The 13291-nt window shown below is 39.9% G+C and overlaps 1 protein-coding gene across 1 annotated transcript in view; it reads left to right on the top strand.

Moving 5' to 3' along the window:
• SPATS2L (spermatogenesis associated serine rich 2 like) overlaps positions 1-13291 on the top strand; it is a 157848-nt gene that overhangs the window by 12322 nt on the left and 132235 nt on the right. The window contains exon 2 of the mRNA XM_074144852.1: positions 7902-7991. The gene's annotated coding sequence lies outside the window, so the exon portion shown is untranslated. The remainder of the gene's footprint in view (positions 1-7901; positions 7992-13291) is intronic.

Here is a 13291-nt window from a genome sequence, read left to right as displayed (position 1 = left end):
CTTTGAGACTGGTCTGATTCATGAAGTGATCTATGCATATTAACTAGCTTAATTCTTTTAGTTCTTGATAGATGATGACTGAGATTAGTTTTATGTGCCTAATGATCATCTAGGAAATATGCCTAATCCAAGAAGAGGGGGAGAGAGGTGTGAGAGGCTCTGTCTGAAATAGCATACTAAAAAGCTTCTTGCTGAATTCTGCCATGCTTCCAAGGCCATGTCCTGTAACACACTAAAAACTGAATCCACTGCAGCTGGGAACAGCATTTTAAAAATAAAATTCTGAGGTTTTCAGTTTCACATCAATGACTGATTGATTTAATCATGACTGCATAATATTGAACTGAGAACCGAACAAAGTTTCGCACTCTGCTTGCAGAATCTGATCAGTTGCAAATGAAAAAGTAAATTCACTGTTACGAAGAATCATGCTTTAAAGCTGCCACTCTACCCCTTAAATGAATAATATTTCATTACTTTTGGAAATAGTGAATAACCAAAGTAACAAATTTGGTCAGTGGAGAGAATGCACTTCCAGAAAGCTAAAATAGGAAAACAATTTGAATCAAGACAGTTCTTTAATACATTACTTTGGACAGCAGCCCAGTTAAAAAAATGGGATCAGATTGGCAAATCAGAATGTTGCATCTTTCCACAGAGCTGAATCCATGCAAAGAAGAGCGATGATGTTTTCTTTCAAAACCTGCTAGTCTTCTGAAAACTGCAGGGCATGCTTTATTTTATTGCAGATCTTATTGAGTCCTGGCAGAATTTCTCTAAATTAGTGATCTTCCCTATAGGAAATCTTTCCTTTACTGATCTCTGTTATAAGCAGTTAAATAAAAGAAGGGTTAATAATGGGAACTCAAGACTGATGGTGGAGGTGGGCTAAAAAGGGGGAAGTACAAGTGTTCTGGATAAAGTTCTGACCATCCTGTTTGTTGTGCCTCTAGTCTAAAAATCAGTGCAAATTAGCCAGGCTGGCTGGCACAGTTGTGGCAGTGGCAGGAAGCCTGGCTGGCTCCAGTCATGCTGTAGCTCCCTGGGCACTGCTGTGTGGGCACGTCCCAGTGTTAGTGCTGAAACTTTGTGCAAAGAGCAGCTGTGACACAACCTGTGCTAAGTTATTTGCCAAATGTGCTCCCAGAACTAATCATCTTGGTCCCAGAGGCATTCAGGACACTGAGGGGATGGCTTAGAGTATTGAGCTGGAATTTTTCATCTCAATAATCATATGTAGTCCCTGGAACTGCCTAAGGCTCCTGCCCTTATAGGACTTTCTTACTAAACTAGTTGTGGTTGTTTTTCAATAATACAAACAGGAGATTGTTTTAGATCTTCAGCAGGTTCCGAACTTGAGCATAAACATTGCTTGGCTGATTCTTCCCTGACATCACCTTCTTTTCACTGCTTGCTGCACCTTGACAGTAGTACAAGAGTGCATCTGTCTTCTTGAGATATGTTTGGTCACCTTCATGGAAGCACAGGTGTTTGTGGGTCAGGATGTGAATAGGTTGGGTATAACTGGGATGCTTGTTTGATGAGCGCCAAAGAGTAGTTAAAAAAAAAAAAAAATCAAGCTCCTGTCTTGTTTTGTTGTGGTTTTTTTTGGTCTTCTAATCCTGTCCTCATTGGAGTTACTGGACAAAAGTATGTACTTAGCTGAACCTCAACAGACTGCATAGCACATTAAAACAGACAAAGATGGGTAGCTATAGTAGTCAAAGTCATAGATTCAGACTAACTAGCCAGTTTAGGACAAAACCAATATCCTCACTTTGGAATGTCAATATGGATGACTCCCCTCCCCACCCCCAAAGCCATAACTTTCTATACTGGACAAAATGATAATTTTGTCTATGGCTTATACATCTTTCTGGAAGATTTTTGAATGCCCATCATTAATCTGTATATTTTGGAGCGCCGAAATACACTTTTAAAAGCAGGAAATAACTTGCTGGTCTAGCTTTTTTCCTACTGAAGCCTTTATTTTGCTGCAATACTCTCTACACCAGGCATAACTGATAACGGTGATCAATTTTTTGCCATTTCAGTCTCTACCTTTTTCTCTTTCTTAACCAAGGCATTTGGGTTTCCTACCAAACCTGCAATTACAGGGAAGAGGAGGGAACAGAATATTTATATAGAGGTGCTGGATTCCATCAGAAGATCTACAAAGGTAGAATGGTTATAGATGATTTTTGGATGCGTTTATCACTAACACATAAACCCTTTGGTGGTTTATGATTGACTCATCCCTGTATTCAGTCATGTGGCCACATGCCCAAAACTTTGTTATTTTACAGAATGAGTGGTTTGACAGTTCTGCTCAAACACTGCATGACACTGTATGAGCTTGTCTGCCCACATGTGCTTACAAGTATGTACAACACCAGCTGTTTGCAAACTTCTTTGTGTCACATGTTGTGTTTTAAGGATAGTGTCCCATTGACATGCCACTTCCACTCATGGCTAACTCTCTCCAGATGTATCGTAGCTCCTCCCAGTGGTGATCTCAACTGGTATGTTGATAATTAAAAGTGCTTTATGTGGCTTTGGCTGTTTTTAGTACAGCAAACAATTTGTCTTGCTTTTTTTTTTTTTTTTAACTCCTCCTCTCAAGACTGTTTCCAGGCAATTTGTACCTTTTTCTACTCTTGCTTATACCTGCAAAAATCACCATGGGAAGCAATGAAGTCATATAAGAATAAGCTGTAAAGAATTGACAGTAAGGTCTGTACTGTCATGTGTCGTCTTCTTGCCAAAGCAACCTGTATGGACGTTGATTTCTCCCTGCACCTTTCACTCTGATCCTATGAAGTGCTTTTGCTGCGCTGGTATTAAGTAGAATTCTTTGAATGTGAATTTAGGTTGCACAAGGCTCCTGCATATCAGAAATATAAACTGAATCAGTGTGTGCCTTGTCAGTCACAAATGTGAAATAAAATGGCTTATGTGACTCCACCATGAAGGCACTTGAGCAGAAAGTGATAGTACCCAATTTATGGGCTGTAATTATTTTACTGTCATGGAAGCATACTTTTAGTTTGCACAGAAATCGTAAATACTTCAGTCTTCAAAATATAAACCATCGATGTGTCATGGCTTGAGCTACATAGTTGATGTTTGTTGTTTGTTATTGATCACTTTTTTAAATATGCAAAACGATGAGGAAGACATTAACTCAGATCAAGTATGCTTGCTCATCTGTGCAGGTTCAGCCTTCTTTATTGCTGTTGATTTTTGCTCTTTTTTTCTTTCAGGCATCCTTTTCCCCAGCAGCATTTCAGCAAACTGCCCAGATAGGTTTAGATCTCCTCTAAGGAGTGAGAAGAATGTCCAAAGCTGGGTGTACATTCACACTCACTGTGACATTCAATTTATAGTAAAATATGGCCATTAATGAGATGACAGAGCAGATAAAACAAAAAAGATGCCTTCTCTTTTCTAGTCCCTTGATAAAAGCATGAAGGCAGTACAACCCATCCATCATGGTTGTCCTGGGACTTTATAGCCAGGCCTCCAGGCTGTAATTGCCAAAGATTTTGTGGCAAGAAGTCATAGCTATTTTTTCCTCATGTCATCCTCAAGCCAGTCAGGATTTTTAAATAGTTTTCCTTCATCCCTACTTCTTCTACTGTAAATTAGAGCAGGTCTGAGGCTGGGTTGAAGGTACAGTTGCTGCCCACCTATGGGCTGCGTGCCTGGCTATGGTTGACTGGAACCTTTCTACTCGGGACTTTGAGCTGAAGAGAGTATATAACCCCAGATCTGAAAACATGTTGAGAACTTTTGACTAAGTAGAAACTGTACAGAGATTTCCTGACTCTCCTGACAAGAGGTGTCACCAACAAGGAGTCAGGTTATGGTCCTTGTTGATGTGAAAGTTAGACATACTAATGTAACTCATAGCCTGCCAAATTAGAATCCTTCCAAAGGAAGCTGTTACTGGCTTTTTATATGCACTGAATATTTATAGCAATTTTCCTGCTCATTAAAAAAAAAAATGTATACATACATAAAGTGGCTGACAGCAATAGCCAAGAAGCACATAGTGCAGACTTCCTGTCCAAGCACATTCCTCCTAACTTGCACCGTTCTTTTAGTCCCTTCCTAGAGCTTGTATGAATGGATAAAGCAGGTTAGAGGTGACTGGCACCCTAAGCTTTCTCCAAGAGACCTTAAACTGCAATTCTACCATCAGGACTATTCACTGGAGTTGGCCATAGCGGGAATGTGAATGCAGATTCAGCTTTGGACACTTTTCTTGCTCCCTAAAGAAGACCCAAAGTTAAGAGTGAGAGATTCTTAACTTCAAAGGAAAACAGACAAAAAGGACTCCCTTGGGTAAATCTAAATAATACCTACTCTGAAGTGATTGATTTGGGATTGCTAGTAAGGCTAATTCTTGTGATTAAAATCAACATCTGAGAAGAGGAGTCCTGACCAGTGTGTGAAAGGGAATAAACCCTTAGCTCAGGCTCGAGTCAGAAGTTTGGTCATGAGTAGACAAGATCTGTGCTGGGATGAATCTCTGCCCCAAAAGAGCTTTTCCTTGGGGAGTTATGATGAAGATGGTGATGGCAGCTCTGTGATCAGCAAACTCATTTCCACTTCCTATCTGTCTGAATGTACGTAGGGCAAGCAGCTATGCCTGTACAATATAAAGCAAATGTATCACCAGTAAGCACATGGCAGGAGTAATTTTGCTTAGGATAAGGAAAGCAAAAAATAAGTTCTGCTTGAGTCCTTGAAAGTAAGGTTTAAACTTCTTCCTCTTCTCTCCATTCCCACCTTTCCCCAAATTCAGTCTAAACAACTATATGATGGTTTCCTTCATAAAGAGCCTTACTCCTTTTTGAATGCTTTCTCTTCATTCATTTTCAGCCATAACCCTCAGATTGTCACAGAGCTTCATGTATTTATCATTGTGGCATTTGCAAGTGTGTAAATGACTTACAGATGCTCTACCAGACTGTAACCAAACTTGGCTGTGTTGGTTTTAACATACAGATGACAAAACCACATTGGCTCTGAACAGGACTCAGCATAATAAGCTCTCTAGGTTCTCCTTCTACATAAGCAATGTTACATCCTTGCTAATTAGAAACAGGCTCCTGTTTCTTTCAAAGTTCATGTGATAGCAATCAGGCCAAAGAATGAGGCACATGCAATATCTGAATGGTTTTATGATAATATTGCCAGGGATCTGAAGTTTACTTTTTGGGAAGTTTGTGTGTATGTGTGCGTGTATGTATCTATATACAGACACATATATAAAAAAGTTAAACAAGCATAACCAGTAAAGCTTCCTGGAATATTTAATGTGGTACATTTAGAGTTCATGCATTTCAGTATATATTTCACATGGCATATCATTGACCTTAAGCTTAAGTGAATATTTTCTTGTCCTTATGTCTTGATGTCTTTCAGCATGAACAGATCTTGAAGCTGCTTTCTGAATTGGCAACAGCACTGTGGTTTACTGAAATAAAAATATGAGAGCAATCTGTTATTAATTATATAAATCTCCACACAAAAAGTCCTTCAGGCTGGCCATGTGTTAGGACTACATATCAGTAACTTTTATCTTTTAGCACTACTTCATAATATAGCAATATTTGAACATGAAGTGCTTAAAATAGCTGTGGCCAATTTAAGTCTGGAAAAATGGGGAATAACTTCATTATTGATCATTTATTGACAGATAAACTGGCACAAGTAAGTGAGGACATGGTTTGACTACAACAGTCCAATTACTTAAGAATTTCTTGACAAACATTACTCATCCGCTGTGCCAATCAACAAACAAATAATTGATTATAAATCACCACAAACTGTAACTTTCTTTTCACTGATACCACATGAGTTGCAGCCTGGTAGGTGGTACAGAAGCCAGGAAAGAGGATGGAGAAGGCAGGTAGTAATGAAGAAAGCTCTCCTTTGCATGAAAGGGTGTGTTTACAAGTTGCAGTGACAATGGGGGTAATGAACAAGCAGAGATTTCATCTCTGTAGTGGACCCATCTCTTGGGGCTGTAATGTTACTGGAGAATAGTGGGAAATTCAGAGAAACATTAATAGAAATTCCCTAAGCCGATTGAAGAAGCCAGAAATGTTGATGAATTGCGCGCTAGTTGATGTGGACTGCTTTGTGAAGATAAAGATGCGGCCTGGCTTAGTACATGTAGTCGAATCTGGTTCCTTTCAATAACTCATCAGCATCTCTTTCAGTCCTGATTGCTTTCCATCTCCAGTTTATACCACTTAAAGTCCCCCAAAAGACCAGATTAATATTTTCTTGTTTAAGTTTCCGTTCCCATCAGAATCCCAGTCCAATGGAAACAAATCCTGCTGCTTTTGTTCTGCTTTGTGTGAATGGGGCAGTAACATTTATCCCACGGGAACTATTCAATTTAATTTTTTTAATTACTTTGTACCTGAAAGGATTATGCTATTTCTCTCAAAGTCCTTAAAATTCAAACTCTATTGTTTTTCAGGAATATTATTCCTTTACTTTGTAATTCACCTGTGTGCTTCAGGAAGATGTAAAAATAGCTGTTTGAAGTAGTTGCTTCAGTACACCCACAGAAGCTTTATATATTGTACTGGTGTTGAGACACTGAACTATAGTAGAACTGCTGTAGAACTTGTAATCTTTTTCATGTTTAAAAATATCGAGCTTTCTTTCCCGATCAACTTCTAACTTCACTGTTTTTTAAATAAACAGCTATTCTGTGCAAACTGCAAGAAGATTAAGAATTTCTTGCAAGTCTCTGGTTAAAGCAGAATAATGTCTGCATTTTTTTCTTGGATTGATTCTGTTTGCCATTTGTCCCTGGCTCTAATGGAGAACTGGAAAGAGAGGCTCATGTGTCTAATACTAGGCAGCAAAGTAAAGCCTGTGTGTCATGAGGGATTTTTTTTTTTTTTAATTCTACCTTCATAGATGGAGCCAAAGAAATTGAATTGTGCAAATAAAGCCTGGAATGGCATGTATCCTTTTCTGTCTGTACTGTTTTTTCTAAATTAAAATAAGAACTTTTTTGTTAGTGTCTGTCACTTGCACAATGAAAAATGAAATGGTTGTTTACCACTTCCTTGGCATTTGCCGTGGAAGTAGTATCATCATTGCCTTAGGGTTGAAGCTGGAATACAGTTAAGGCTCAGACACACAACTGAGTCACTTGTACCAGTTTAGGCACAGCAAATGAAACTGGGCACGGACACCAGGTGAAAAGCATGGGCCAAAAAATCAGTAAAAGCAGTTTTAATTTTTTTTTTTTTTTCTTTGTGTGTGTTTGATTTGCTCATGACTCCTACTGCCCTTTGGCTTGTGTCTGGTTGTATCAGCTGTGGTGGTAACAGGGTTGCTCTTAAGTTTCTTTCTCAGTATTGCTGTTTCCTGTGCTGGACTGTTACTGTCCAGGGCAGGTGTTTCTCTGCAATGCTGACACTCGGTGTACCAGAATAAAGTTCCACTGGAGTGCCCTAGTGCAGCATTGATAGGTTACTTGCTCCTGACCTAGTGGTGCGCTTTGCTATGTTAGATGCTCATGATATATTGTTCCTCTTTTGAACTCCCTCTCGCTGAAGAGAGAGCTCTCGTGTGTGGGCTTCAACTGTGGTTTGATTGCTACTTGCTGTAAGGCTTTCAAGGATCCATTCACCTTTCTCTCTTTCACTTCTTTTTGTCTAGTCAAACTGAAAGTCCTCACTCAAGTAGTATCTGTGTCTCACTTGTGCAGGTAGCTGTTGGGTTAACAATGCAACTATGTGGTTCCATGGTGACACTGCTGTTTCAGGTCTGACTGGTGTATTCAGAAGCATCAGCATCTTTGGACAGAGTAACCAAATGGTACTCATGGATATCCATCTAACCTTGTGAACTCTTCTCCCTAGGTGACTGTAGTTTGGATCCTCTGGAGTAGGTTTCTGCTCTGACGTGGCGCTCAAACATGCTTCTCTTCCCTGATGCTAGACACCAGTCAGGTAAGGTGATATAAATGCCTTCAGTGCAGGGTAGTCTTTTATGTCATTTAGCGCTGATTTTGGTACCCACAGCAAAAATCCCTGTAATCTGATTCACTCTGCAATTCTGTATCCTTTTCATTCCAGTAACCAGGTGCTTTGAGTATGTTTTTGTTAGTGCAAAATAAAATATTTTACCTGAAAGCCAGCATCTATTCAATCCTCTGCTGAGGTGCTAGTAACAGAATTCCCAGAGCCATAGATGTCCTGATTTACAGGTAAGGTTTTCCATTCACGTTTGATCAAACCAATTTTACTTATATGGTTGCATTTGTAACATAGCATGGTCTAGCCATAGGTCAGGTAGTAGAGAAGGTTACCATACTATCATTTATTTTTATAAGGATGGGTAATTTCAAAGGAAAGCAGAGCTGATTCCCTATGCTTCCTTCTACAGGTTATAAAAATACTTATGTTGTAATTAAATGTTATATTTAAAAACAAAGGGTTTTTTTGTAAAAAACAAAACAAAAAAAAACCAAAAAAAACCAAAAAACTGTGCGTTCTGGAAAACAAATCATATGAAGAGTGGTTGAAGGAGCTGGGACTGTTTAGTATGAGGAAGAGGAGGCTGAGGGGAGACCTCATCACTCTCTACAACTACCTGAAAGGACACTGTAGAGAGGTTGGTGCTGGTCTCTTCGCACAGGTAATTAATGACAGAACAAGAGGGAATGGCTTCAAGCTCCAGCAGGGTAGGTTTAGACTGAACATTAGGAAAGAATTTTTCACAGAAAGAGTGGTCGGGCATTGGGATAGGCTGCCCAGGGAGGTGGTTGAGTCACCATCCCTGGATGTGTTTAAGAGACGTTTAGATGTGGTGTTGGGGGATATGATATAGGGAAGAACTTGTAGTGTAGGGTAGATGGTTGGACTCGATGATCCCAAGGGTCTCTTCCAACCTGGATGATTCTATGATTCTAAATACTTCAGCTCAGTTTTCAGGTAAGTTATAAAACTGACAAAAAATCCTACTATTTTTTGAAATCTACTTTTCATATTAACAGTGCAGATAGGCAAAAGGAAATGAACATTTTGATAAACAACAAAGGACACTAGATATTTTCAAAGTCTCAGCTGAATCAGTATATGAACAGTTGCCTATCTGTGCTCAGTGCTCGCGCTCTCTGCATCAAAGCACGGTCTTTTTCCACAGAGCATCTGATTCATGAGACACCCTTACAGAAGTTTAATTAACAAAGGAGTGTGCAATATGTGGCCATGTTGGATTCCTCAAGTGTTTGGAGAAGGAAAGCTAACAGATGCTTGATTCAAATGTGTCCAGTGGAAACATATCACAGCTCACATACTTTCTCAGGCTGGGATAAACCTGCATGGAAAAAAAGCCTTTTTGTTTTCTTTAGTGACCTGCATTACTGTGTGTCCAGTTTCATGTCATTAAGTACAGAACATAGATTCTGCAAAGGCAAAGTCTTTGCACTTTAGTCAGGACCCATCAAGGCAGGCACACTTTCCTCACAGGAAATTCTCCAGGGTGACTTTGCAGGCCTGGGGTTGTGACTGGCATCCTCTGACTCAGAGGAGAATGGAGATACATGAGTACAAGGAGAAAGCATAATATTTTTGCTTTTCAGCATCATCTATAAGCTTTACCCCTGACACTAGAAAAATGACAGTAAAGTGTGCATTAGATCCATAAACTCTAGTTTGAGACCTGAAAGCCTTTCCTCAATAGCTTCTTACAACCCTGAAATTAAATGAAGAATACTATATAAATAAGACTGTAGAATGACAGCCTCCCCCTTGGGTTTAAAGGGACAGATTGCTTGTTCCACCACAACACCCTGAGCACCTTAGTCAGGCAGAAGGCCAACAGGGCCCTGATGTGTTTTCAGCCAAGCTTGAAGTGCCTAATTCCAGTCTGACGGGTACATGGCACTTTCAGCACCGAAAATGCACAGTATCGGGTGAGAATCAGCAAAACAACCTTTACCCATCCCTTCATGAAATGCTCCTGTTTTCCTCTTGCCTGTAGAACTTTATTATTTCTATAAAATACACAGCGCTCTGTTGAAATTCGATGCCTTTATATGATCCCAGGGTCACACATTTATGGAACATGATTCTAGTTATACCAACAGTGATATCAACTGTCATGTGGGCAGCAAGCTCTTCAGCTAGCAACGCACCAACATCTCATAGCAAGCAAAGACAACATGTTTCACTACCACAGACAGCAAATAAAAAACTTTCTCTTTTATTAATTCAATGAAATTCCATAAAGGTGAAGGGCAAGGTTAAAGTAAAAACTGAGTTAAAACAAGAATTCAAGGGAGAAAAGAAGCTGGTGCCAAGAATGTTTAAATAACCTTTATCTGCCTCAGTGTTTGTACCAAAGTAACCTCTTAGCTGCTTAAGCAAAAGGCTGTATTTGTTGCTTACCATTCAGTCGCTTAGTCAGGGAAGCATTTAGTCCCACACTTAGCATGTGCTGTGATACAGTAATAGGATTTGTGTACCACTAATAAATCAATGTGGGAATAGCGTCCCATCAAGAAAGGCTTTGAACTTCTGTCTTCCTTTGGGACAAAATGAGCAACTGAAGTAACAAACCTAGTTTCTATAGATTTCTGCTTCATTATTTATGCGAACTTTGACTTTTTTACAGTTGCAAAATTTATAAGAGCAGTCTTCCAACTATATTCTCTGATGTCTATCAGAAGTCATTCCCTTAGCCAGATGCTGAAGATAGTGTCTTCTATCTAGCTGCCTGTTTTCTCTTAATTATTTCTGAATTGCCCATTCCTCTGACAACTTTGTTTGAAATCTGCTAATAAATTTATAAGTTACACGGGACGTGAGCTTACATGCACAAAAAATTACTGTTACAGTCCCATTTCCTTTGGGAACCAGCTGATTAACCCAAAACAGAGAGCTCCTTGAGCTGTCAGGAGACGCTCCGTAGCTGAGGGCTAAGCTTTGTCACACAGTTTGGCAAATTAGTGCACTCTCATACAATTCAGTGACTGAGTCAAGTCAGTCTTTTTGTACATCTGAAGGCTGGGTTGTGAGAGATGTGTGGTGGTGTATAGAAAAGGTGTGTTTGTTGTGGAAATAGGTCTTTATCCTGTAACACAGACTCGTTAGAAAACAGGGCTCCAGGAGAACTCTGGAGTCTGATAGGCCATCCCTCCCACCTCACAGTGGGCTGAAACGTGCTTATATCATAGTTTGTAGTTGTTTGCCTTTCTCAAATAACTCCATTGTCTCCCCAGGCAAGATATTTTCAGAACTTCCCTACTGTCACCAGAAGAGTTTGCTAATAATTAACAGACTTCTGAAAGCTGCAAGCTTTACTATCAGTTATATCCAAGTGCAAGTCTGTTGGTCTCAGCGTCATAGAGAAAGATGTGAAGTATTAACTTACCAAATGTGTTTAATCCACTAATACACACCATTCTAGCAGGGCACATATAGATTTCTTCCCTGTAGAAGCCTGTAAAGTATCATCCAACTTCTGTTCAGTGCTTCTGGTTCTGTGCTTCTGGTGGGGAACAGGCTCTGAAGGACACAGAATTTTCTGCCCACTTCTCCATTGAGGTGAATCCCTCTTTTCCCTCTTATGTGTCCCACTGTGTACTTGTTCTCTTCACTTGGCCACACTGATGCTTTCATTCCTAGAGCTCTGTTGCTGTAACAAAACAAGTGGGCTAATGATTGAGGTATAAGTGTGCACTGATTTAAAAATACCTACAGTGAACACAGACAATCACCTGTGAAAATGACACAATAAAGATCTCGCTGGTTTTTCTTATAGATGAGTTTATTCTGCTTGCTCTACAAAAACACCTCAGCTATGACCTCAGACAGGAAAGCTGAAAGAGTAACAAAGTCTGTTACAAACATCTACTACAAACTCCACACAAACGTCCAAACTTTCTGGGCTGTTCCCCCATGCTAGAGATGCAAGTTCATAGAGGTGCCAGCTCCGAATTTCCAGAACTGTTTGATATTGAGTATAATCTCATTCACAAAGGCAAGAACATGCAAGAAAAATTTCCCTGCTGGACCTGTCAGGAATGTCCCTTCTGCTGGTGGAGGGGCATTGTTTTCAGTGGTCAGTGATAACCACTCACCAGAGTGTGGCTCATAATCTTCCCTAAAGCTCAGATCAGGCTACTCTGTGGAGCCAATGAGTTGTTTGCTGTCTGCTGATACATCTGAGAGAGCCTGGTAACTAGCTGATCTGCAGGAACTCATACAATTGAAGACCTTTCCAGGTTGCCTGCCTACATCATTCTCTGGGAGTCCATCTGGATGTTATTCGATAATCTTTTCCACATCTCTTTAATGTATGGGGGTTGTCAGGGTTCTTACACTCAAGGTGTGTAACTGCTGCTCTTGTGATCTGCTGTGACTTGCTCTGCTGAGAACACCCGGTATACGGATATGGAGCCTTCTTTGTTGGGAGCTACTTGTCAAGAAAGGGACTGTTGCATAATAAACAGTTTCTAATATTTCCTGTCTTGTGTTACCAATCATAGTAACTTAAGCCATACATGAGATAGCAATAATTAAATGTGGGAGTGGCCTTTTTTAACACTGGACAGATGCTTCTGGAAAATCATAACATCCATACCTGTCTGTACTGTAAAACTTACAGTTCTGGAGAAAAGCATGAACTCGCATGGTAAAACAGGAACTGAAAGCCGGAATACCTAGGTGCTCTTACAAACTCTGCAATGGTCTTATCATAGATCACTTTGCTTCTCGGATGTTCTTTTTCCCTTTAGCTTATGTCTGTTCAGATCATCATTTCTATGAGGAATGTGGTCCCATGTTATGTATGTTATCTGACTTATGCTTCTGCCATAATGCAATTAAATAATACTTCTTAGTATCTGCAAATAAGCTGAAGTCTGTAAGTGTTTAACAGCACTCTAGTGACAGATCTATAGTGGTCACAGAAAAGCAAAGTTAACTTCAGTTAACAGACTAGCCAGGAGTATTACTGCCTGCTCATCAGTCCATCATTCTTGCCTATGTAGCCACAAATGATACAAAGCGTTCTTACCACCACTGCATCTTTCAGGGTGAGTAAACACATGCCTTGGAAGACTAGTTTTGGCCACTTCAACAAGTGGAGGGCAGCTCACTGTAAGGTCATTTATTAAAAAGGGAGGGTTCTGGTACAGGTCTGTCCTACCCCAGAAAACGGGACAAATCTAGGACTGCTAGAAATTAGTGCAATTCTGTTGAGACAAGTGGAGTCATAGTTACTTGTTACCATTTTTAATTAG

This window comes from Numenius arquata, chromosome 3 (genome assembly GCF_964106895.1).
Source record: "Numenius arquata chromosome 3, bNumArq3.hap1.1, whole genome shotgun sequence".
In the NCBI taxonomy this organism is placed as follows: domain Eukaryota; kingdom Metazoa; phylum Chordata; class Aves; order Charadriiformes; family Scolopacidae; genus Numenius; species Numenius arquata.
This window is presented reverse-complemented; position numbering and strand designations above follow the sequence as displayed.